The following is a 10,229-nucleotide window of genomic DNA, read 5'->3' as shown; positions in this document are numbered from 1 at the left end:
CCAGCACTTGGTTCCTTGTACTCCTGCTATGGAGCTGGAGGAGCTCCAACAACTTTTAGAGCCACTGGCATGAGGCTGGGAGCAGTGGCTGGAGCATGGCTTGGGAGGAAGAAGACTGGAAGCCCTGAAATCCCAGCAAATGCTTGATTATGGATTGTCCTGCTGGGATCCATACAGCCTAAAAACCGCAGCACAAAACAGAACAGGCAGGACTTCCAAGATCACTGCTTGTGCCCCAGGTCCTGAGCACCAACACCAGCAACCCAGACAGTACTTTCCTCACACTTCTCCAACTTCTCAGTGCTGTCCACTAGCTCTGTATTTAATCTTTTCAAGAAAAAACCCTGTCCAAATATAAACTACTCTGGAGAAGTATTTCAAATTTAATTCCCTCAGCATTAGAGTTGAAGCAGTTTGCTCTTTGTTACAGCTTTAGTTTGTACAATGGATTATTCTGTATATCCGCATTCTGTATTCCATATATATGCACTGCAAATATGACAGGCAGCAGTTCCAGGTCTGTGCTAAAACACTTATTACAGTTATTAAAATAGTTATTAAACACTTTGTCTCTGGTGCACTGGAATGCTAAAACTTTATGTATATAAAAATCAAATAGATTTCAATGACAATACACATAAGCTTATGTTTTCTATTTCCTCAACGTTTCCCTGTATCAGATCCATCTACTCTTTTAGAGGGGTAAAATAAATATCCTTTTATTTCTCTGATTCTTAAGAATATCAAATCTCAGTTGGTTCATACTGCCTCATATCTGTAGCATTGAATTGAAGGCTTGATTTCAAATCTCCTGAAGTCGGTGAGCTTCAGTGAGGGTTTGGATTGGCTTGAATTTGATCAGCACTGTCCTTTGTGGTCACTATGGCAAAAAGCCACGGCATTTCCAGTCCTATATAAAGAATGCTAGTCACACATATAACAGTGAAAGTGAAAAAATGTGTATTGGGAGGTCAACAACAAAGAATGAGGATTTTCATTTTTTGTTAATCCAAACATTTGTGTTTCTGATTCAGGGATTATGGCTCAGCAGATGCCTATTGTTTACATGTCAGGAAATGGTACCTCTGGTACGTATGAAGGGCTCATCCTGAAGTGAGTCTGCTTGATCTCTATAAACATTTGGAGGTGGTGTGCTACTTTAATGGAATTAATAAAAATCACGGAGATTTTTATTGGTACACAGACTACACTCCACAGAACACCATTGAACTGACTTGATGTAGCCCATTTATTAAACCATCTTCTGTACTCTTATATTCAGCACAGTATAATTTTAGAGACACATCTTACAACCTGAGGTGAATAGTATTTCTCATTACTGTAGTAAGGTTTGACTTTGGTTTTTTTTTTAACTTTCTTTGTCACTCCAACACTGGAACTTCCTTACAGGTATCAATTCTTGGAGTTGTATATAGTTACTCAGAGTACTGGGAGAGAAAGGAGCATCTCAGAAACCACAACAGGCAATTATTCGTAAAGACTGATGATTTAATCACATCTTTTATAGCTTATGGTAAGTCAGCCCTTTGCAGTTTTAGTAAAAAGCTTAAATGAGTTCTCACATTTATTTTTCAGGGTTATTACATTTATCACTCTTAACTGTCCTTTGCTTGGATCAGGATCATTCACATCTTTTTAAGTATATGCCTAAATATATTATTGTTTACTCTTGTGTTGCCTTTTACTCCCCTATTTTCCTTGACAAAATCAGTTTTGTTGTCCCTTTTCCAGATTCTCAGAGAGAACTAGTTGTGCCAACCAATTTCCATGTGATGGAAATACCTGCCATTTTGTTCACAGGACAGGCATATGCAGTATTCTGCTGATGGATGTGTACCTCTGAAGCATATACATTACATTCTTTACGTGAATTATTTGCCACAGTATTGTTACACTTAGCTCATTCTGCCAGCTGAATCCACAGATACTGGGATGGGCTGAATGCTTGTCTACAGTTCACAAATATTTACAAAATAACTGTTTTTTACTCAAAAAATATATTTATGAGAATGCTAAAAATACTACAGTATTACAGAAAATATTTCTGGGGTATAGAGAAAGTAGAAATGCTGAGAAAGAGACCTGGAGCACAAGAACAGTAGATATAGATAACATATTTCTATCTAATTCAAGATCCTTTTTCTAGTGTTGTCATTAAATGATGCATTAGAAGACACTGCAAAAGTCTAACAGTCCTTTCACCCTGTTCTGTGGTGCTGTGCAGCGATATAATTCTTTCTGATTTCATAGACAAAGCTTACAGCACCTAATAGTGAAAATGCTTTACACTCAACTACCAATTAAATAACCAGTCATTACAAAAAATCTTGCTCTCTGTACTATGTCATTATTGTCACACCTTAAAAATCTCTCTGGACAAAGACTGATTGTGAGAGGATAAGAAGCTGGATGACATTCTGCTAACAAGCAATAGGAATGATTGGAAAGCCATCTTAGAAGACCAATATTGTGCCATCTTGATAGTCATATAAAGATTGATGCTGAATATACTTTAATTAAAATATAAAAATATGGCTGAAAGTGAAATGTCAAAATAGGAAGTACATAAAAATATAAGTAGGATAGATCTGAAAAGACAGTTAAGAGCTTTCAGAGATGAGGTTAAAGTAGGCATCTGAGAAATACACTGGTATGCTAACATGCATTTTGACAAAATGCAGAATGATGTACATCAGAAATCTGGATACCAATATATATTCCTTGATTTTAAATTAATTGGGTTCATGGAAAATATATAGAAGTCATTGTGTCCATCCCAATAGAAACAGCTGGTTAACACATAACAGATGTCCAAGAAACAGCAAGTAGTTGAATGTGAAGTAAAATTAGAATATTAGATTATTTTATAGACCAAAAGTGTGTTTGAATCTGCATCTAAAATACTTGAAAAATTCTAGTGGCTAAAATGTCAGTGCTCCTTATTGATGAAAATCTTACTATTCATTTCATTTAGAAACAAGAAAAACCAAAAGAGTTCAGAGGAAAGCGATTTTTCTTTTAATGTAAAATGAACTTGAAGAAGTCACTAAGCCAAATTATTAGTAAGCACTGAACTAAAACTCTTCTAATATACATCACAAATATGTGTTTATGGGCAATGGGAACAGACATAATTATGGTGAAAGCACATCTCCCTACCCCCCAAAAAAGAACGAACACAGCAAACCCCACTTTAATCTTCTAGGGGAACCCTGGTGTTGAACTCTCTTCTTTACATGTAACAGAGAAAAATTCTAAAGTGATGTGGCATTTTATTTAAAACAAAATATGCAATGCAAATCCTTATCCTTTAAGGCAAAAATGAGCCATCAAATTCCTGAGACTGAGGAGGAACTTCCTCTGTTGGCACAGTTATTCCTCCTGGGGAACCCAGTGCATCTAAACAATACGTGGGCAACAATTCAGAAGAGACATAATAATAATACAAGAAAGGGGCAACTGAGGAAAAGTGTGAAGACTAGAAGGCTGTGAATGTACAAGGGAAAAAAAAATTCTGGCCTGCAGAAGCATCAATATTAGTGATGAGGCATAAACCAAAAAGCAGCCACTTGATCTTCAGACTGAGGTTACTGGACTGGCAATTAGAAAATTATCTTTTTACTTCTAAGTGGATTACCTCTAATTGGAAGTCACCAAGGGACAAAAATCTGGTGTTCAAGATGCCTTTTTCTTTTAATATGAAGTCACATTTCAAGGAAGGTGTAATTTGAAATGCAACATTTATTGCTACTTTTCAAAGCAGTGCTAGAAGAAAATCACTCCATATCTTCCTCAATAGCTTTTATATTAGCAAATCCTCATATACTCAAGTGCAAAATTACTGTGATAGCAAAAGAGAAGGGATTCTTTTAATTTGCTTTGCTGTTTTGAGCATCCAGTGACCTGAAAAACATGGATAAAAGCCATTGGTTTATTCATTCACTAGAAAGCTTTAGAATCTCTCTTTGCTTCTACAGGAGTGATAACTGCCCAGAGATGTGAAATTTGGTGATTACTTCAGATGTTAAGAATAAACAGTGGCACCTCTGACATGCCTTGTATATGCTAACAAAAGATACAAAAGTTACTGGATTGCATAATATTCATGACTAACCCAGGGCAGACTTAGAATCCTATTCCATGGGAATAACAGAATGAATGGAAAGCAGTTAATAGGATTAAACCCACTGTACAGAGATGTGAAGCATAAAGCCATAGTTAATGACTCGTGATCTCTCTCCCCCTGTCCCGATCAATACAACTTCTTTATTCCTCTTAGGCCTATGTAATTCATGTATATTCTTCTCATCCAGCAGTACATGACCTTGTTTAAGTATCTAGTCTTTTCCTTAAAAACTCAGATGATGGTAAGAGAACTTTTTTTAAACAGCAATGAAATGTATTATACATGTGTGAATCAAATGAAAAATATTATTCTGAAATGTTACCTCTGTCCACTAAAAATGTGTATGTAAATCCAATTTAATTTCCATATCTTTGTTTCAAGCACCTCAAAAGAAGAGGTGATGCTGAAATCAGGGTATGCTTTTAGCATGTTTACCTCTTCATCTGATATTCTCTGATCTCTAACATCTGCATCATGATCCAACATCACAAAGACAAAAATGTACTGTTCTTTCCTCAGCTGAGTCACTTGCAGGATATTTCAGGGTGTCTAACAGATTGAGACATTATTTCATTATACAAATATGAATCTCTGGCACTTATCTCCTATTTCAAGTGGCAACAGAAACTGTTTAAATGTTTCTTATACTAAAAAGATCTCAAATCCAATATTTCGATTAGGACAAGATTGATACCAAACTCTTACTGAACAAATAATATATCCACTGTTATTGAATGAAAATAGTTGCATATCTAAAGAGAAGGAATTGAACTTCATACTTATATTAATGAGCGTTGTTTTAAAGACAGTACCACTTTATTAAATCATATTATAGGTTATTCAAAATATTGAAATATATTTAAAAAACTAAAATTAGAATTAGCTTTCCTTTAGCTGATGAAACTCCAGAAAATACACTGACAGATATTTTGAAGTTAAATTTTTCTGTCTTCCAGATCCCGAGATTTACAAAATAACCTGTAACTGGAGGAAAGCAAAACACAGAGGTCAGTTCAAGCTGTGCAACTCAAAACCAGTGACTGAAGTCTGCATGGACAGTTAGTAGAGCCAACAACTATGTGGAGTTACTCTAGTAACAGTGTGCTAAATTTTGCTACTCTTCTTCTAACTGGGACAAATTCTCAGATTATTCAAATTGCTATCCTCTCTTGGCACTAGCGCCAAGTGCTGACTTTAAACCCATGAGAATTTACCCCAGTAGTATTGCTGTCTATGAGATGTTACACTGCTTTGTCAATGTCTTCTGAGCATAATATTACTTGGTGTGAGGAATGATCATAATTTAAGTATTAGAAATTGCATCATGGCCTTGGTGGTATCTCTAAAAAGCAGAGTTTTTTTTCTGGCAATCCTCTTGTTTTCTTTGCTACCATCGAAAAGAAACAAGCTCCTTCCTTTCCCAAACCTGGGAACCTGCAATGCATGTGATTCAATTAAAGGACCTCAACTTTGCTTAAAGGAATGGAAATGAAGGTGGTAGTACAGTATTTTAATGGTTTTCTGAGAGAAGCTGGGTTTTGCACTTCAAGAAAATGTTTGAACTCTATAGGAACTCTAAATGTGGAGGTCTATGGCAAGAGTCTTGCATACAGTGAGTCTTCCAGTCACTCATACTCCACTCATCATCTGGAGACAAATTCAGAAGGGACTGTGTTGAATTTGGCTCTAAGTTTGAGAACAGTCACAGAAGAGGGATGAGCAAGGCCACACAATGTCCAGATTAATGGTCAGCAGTCTGCTTGTGGACTATGGAACTATGCAAGGTCTTCTAAAAGCTGGAAGCAGATTTGATACCAAAGGCTACACACAGGCTCTTAACTCAGGGCTTATGTAAGTGCATATATATATATGACAGAAGCCTCTAGTTAAAACCAGCCAGTCACCAACTCTCCTGCTGAACTATGGTGTGTCTCCAGAGATCCTTATTCAATTATTAATGCATCTGCTGCTAATTTCATCATGCAGAGTGTGAATTTGTCTTTCCATATCGAGCTCTAAGGGAAGTTTGTAAGAAATATAGAACTTGTCAGCACATGAGAGTCAACACATTACTGCTGTGCTGCAGCCATTTATAACGAAACTAAAATGAGCACTCACTTGTTTGGCATTAATTTAATGTCCCACTTAGCTCCTATCAGACGTAAATAGCTGCTTCATCCATTTAAGCATTTCTGTTCGTGCACATAATGAAGTACTCTGTACCTGTCAAGTAAGCAGAATTCATAACTAAAATAAGAAATGGATGAGGAAATTCAATGTTCTTAATATTAAGGCTCTACAGGGGCAGCATCAGACTTTTTTTCTGGCCACAGATATCCCGCTGTGAGGTTCACCTTTTATCCCACTCTGCAGAGACCATATGAAGGCATGACATGTATACAGATGTTAGTATGCCAAAACCATTTCTAAAAGGAATATCTGTTCAACTCATGGCACAATTAACAACAGCTGTAGTTGTCAAACATACTCAAAACAAAATAAATTAGCTAGCCAACCTCTTGGTATTTAAATGTTTTCTATGTTCTCTACTTTAGAAAAACACAGTTTAATTTTAAACAGCATTCTAGTTATGATCATCCTCTCTTGAGGAAATTTTTTATGAGAATGAATGGAGGTAATGACTATCATTAGTCACTGTCATTAGCATAAAACATTAGAAACGACAACATTTATAACAGGCTATGACATGACAATTAAAATACGACTTTCTATCACTTGTGTGTGCTTTGGCTACAGCTGGTTGCTATTTTCTAAAGTTAAACTGATAGAAGTCTGGTAATGGTATATTTAATAGCATGTTCATCATCAGATCTAATTGTTTTCCACCACAGGGTATGAAGCTTTATGTCCTCTATCAACCCAAAACAAACAGCCATACTGCTTAATGGCTGTTCAATTAATGTTTATGGTGCTACTTTTATAACCTAAGTTACAAGACAAATAAACTCCAAGAAGCAATTTAAGAACCTCAGAAACTTAATGGGACTTCAACCAATACCAAAAATTACTAAAATCCATATAAGGTCCCACACTTGAGGCTGTGAAATAGAAGACATTAATCAGCATTAGAGAATTCTTCCAGAACAATGGTATATTTGCCAAAGGAGGGAAACCAGACCTTCCTGTAGGGAAAAGATGGTTGAGTGACTTCAGGTTGGCTGCCTTGCAATTGCTGTGCATGCTGGATTAAAACAGAGAAGACCTGTTCATCCCAAGTCACATAAAGGTCAGACTCTGTTGCTCAAATTGCAAAGTTATTCCCCTGAGACTGATTTGCCCTCAGTAACCTAGATGCTCTCCAGCTACTCATAATTCTTTCCCATATTTAGGAGAGCTCATGCTGATTAAAAGGAAAGAACAGTTCAAAGACAGGTTTCTCTGTTACTGCCTTGGTGCATATTAATTTTTGTCTCTCCCTTTTGTACTAAGCCTATAGAAAGCAATGTAAAACTACTGTAAATATGTTTTCACTGGAGAGCTACCATTGTTCTAAATTATGAAAGTAAATGATTTCTGGCCTGTGCTATTAATTGTATATAGCAGTAATATATTCATTCAGAGCTTCCCATTTTAATTCAGACACCCTGATCTCTGGCTTTTAATGATGCATTACAAGCCTGTAGTTCTCTGACACCTAGGCAATTAATCATTGATGCTCCTCAGTCCCCCAAAGTAGCTGGACACAATTAGACGAGAAAGAATCAGACCTGAGGGCTGGTGAAAATTTCTTTTCAGGAGCTACACATTTTTTCACACTGTAAACTCTTTGCTTGACATTCATTGCTGCAAATATATTTTAATAGGACTGCTGTTACTCTGCCTCTTGTCCCAGCCTCCCAGGAGTTTTTGTAGATCAACATGATGTTCAGAAACAGGCAAAAAATGCTCTGCGAAGTTTAAAGGCTGTCAAGCCTCCTTGGCAACTTCCCTACAAGAGTGCAGCTGAGAAATGATGACAAACTTATCTCCTGACTGGCTGGTGTTTAAAGCTGACTGCTTTTGATTAGGAAGCAATGAACCTTCCATTCTGGAGTTCATTTTGTGTTTCATAAGCACCTCTTCACTGAAAATTATGCAGTTGAACTGATTTGAATTTGATTAGTGTAATGCTACAGTTTTATTATTTGTAGTAAATAGAGGCATCTTTTATGGTGTTACTGCACATTTAGGAGAATTTCAGGATGGTTACAGACTTACTTTTATTTCTCATGTATTATTCCTTGACTTTTAAAAAAAAAATCCAATAATAATATATGTCTGTGTTGCAGTTACTCACTTGTTGTGCATTGCCCCATACGTACTCACACTCTACTTCCTCTCTGCTCCAGTGGGAAGAATAAGATGAAAGCAATCCTGCCTCCTCAAGGACAAAGTACCGTGTCCTCAGCAGGTAAGTTGAGCTAGAAAGAAAGTTACTGTGAACTGCAACAGCTAACTTCTTTAATGGAAAACTCCTGTATTAAACTCTATGCTACAGACTTTGTGATTGATACTTCAACAGCTAGTGCTGTGGAAGAGCACAGCCACCAGAGGGGCATGCATTAAACACTGAATTGCTCTTTCAATGTCATCCAACCTCACGAGTTGCAATGCGAATGCTCTGGGAAGCTTGATACACTTTTATCTTCTGACAGCTTTTCAATTATATGTCCTTTCACATTATTACGTAACTTCCAATGATCTGCACTGTGGACCTCAGTAATAAAAATCCATTTCATGTCTGAAGAACACAACTTCTTTGGTTGGTCAGTTTAGACACAGAGGGGGAAAAGTGCATTTGTCCAGAAGCTAATGCTGAGTGGAGTCAGCTGGTCAGGTCAATAAAAGCTAAAAATAATATTTGACTTTGAGAGAAAAGAGAGTTTAGGACACAGCCTAAAGGCTAGATTCAGCCCTAACTAAACATTTATGTCTGTATCAGTGTTATAAGGAGTGCTTAAATCACCAAACCTATGGGCTGCAGAGCAGTTACAGATATAGCACCAGTAAGACCTACGATTAACTAACAGCTTAATGTATTTATTACTAGTATGGTTCACAGTGTCTTATATCTATTAGCTTCAGGCTGAATATTCTCCAACATTTAATTCTACCTACCTTTAGAAAAATGCATATACTTACATAGTTTATCTTATTTGCTTACCTGTTTTCATAGATCATCACTATATTGCATGAGTACAGCAACATATCCCAGTCACTAGGGATGCTTTTAGAAAAAGAAAGTAGGCTCACTTCAGCTGCAATTCAAGCTATTAGTGAAATATTAGTGTAATATATGCATCTTCAGTACTTCTCTGGCTTTCACTAATACCAGCTGGCTGTCTCAAAATTTTTAATATATTAATTTCCACAATATCTGTATAAAGATGCAAGACAAGAAGTTCAAAAAAGGTGTTTCTAATCTATCTTTTGAAAATGTTGAGGGTTATCAACAGAAGTGCCTTCTCTTATTTCTTTAATAAATGAGCAATTCAACAACAAAGCCACCAGAGGAAAGAATTAGCAAAGGTTAGAAAAGTACAGAAAATCCACTTCTGGGAAACTCCATAGGCCAGTTTCCATGAGGTGAATGCTGCGCATGGGGAGCTCAAAGTGAAGGCCTTGAACGGCCTGTTCTATCACAGCAAAGCTCTTGTGCATCAGGCTGTACTTCTCTATGCCCACTTTTCAACCTCTTGCTCCACAGCAGAGCATTGGGCACAGAACAGACTTACCTCAAACTTCAAGGACAAACACATGTGTCAAGCCTGGTGTTCCCCCAGCTCTACACAATTTAATTAATGACACAATACACACAATCTGTAGCTTTTAATATAAGTATCTCCCACAACTGAAGTTTAGAGTTTTGTTCGTTCAAAGTTTAATTATTAAGGTTGGGATTAATTTCACCCAACCTCAATTATCTAAAAGACAGCTACATACTCTACACTAGGCATCTAGTCCCATTTTCTAAACAGTAGAGGGCATCCTACTTGTTTTTGACACATACCTCAAAAAGGGCTAAATTGCCCTTTGGCTCTGAATTGAGTATATAGGCACATATATATACAGCTGAAAGACA

General features: G+C 36.7%; 1 protein-coding gene across 1 annotated transcript in view; it reads right to left on the bottom strand.

Moving 5' to 3' along the window:
- Nucleotides 1-6,187: 6,187 nt before the first annotated feature.
- KHDRBS2 (KH RNA binding domain containing, signal transduction associated 2) overlaps nt 6,188-10,229 on the bottom strand; it is a 427,208-nt gene continuing 423,166 nt past the window's right edge. The window contains exon 12 of the transcript XR_015708349.1: nt 6,188-6,370. The gene's annotated coding sequence lies outside the window, so the exon portion shown is untranslated. The remainder of the gene's footprint in view (nt 6,371-10,229) is intronic.

This window comes from Nipponia nippon, unplaced genomic scaffold (assembly GCF_047370975.1).
Source record: "Nipponia nippon isolate SJK-2023a ecotype South Korea unplaced genomic scaffold, ASM4737097v1 scaffold_4, whole genome shotgun sequence".
Classification (NCBI taxonomy): Eukaryota; Metazoa; Chordata; class Aves; order Pelecaniformes; family Threskiornithidae; genus Nipponia; species Nipponia nippon.
The sequence above is the reverse complement of the archived record's forward strand: the minus strand, read 5'-3'. Positions and strand labels throughout refer to the sequence as shown.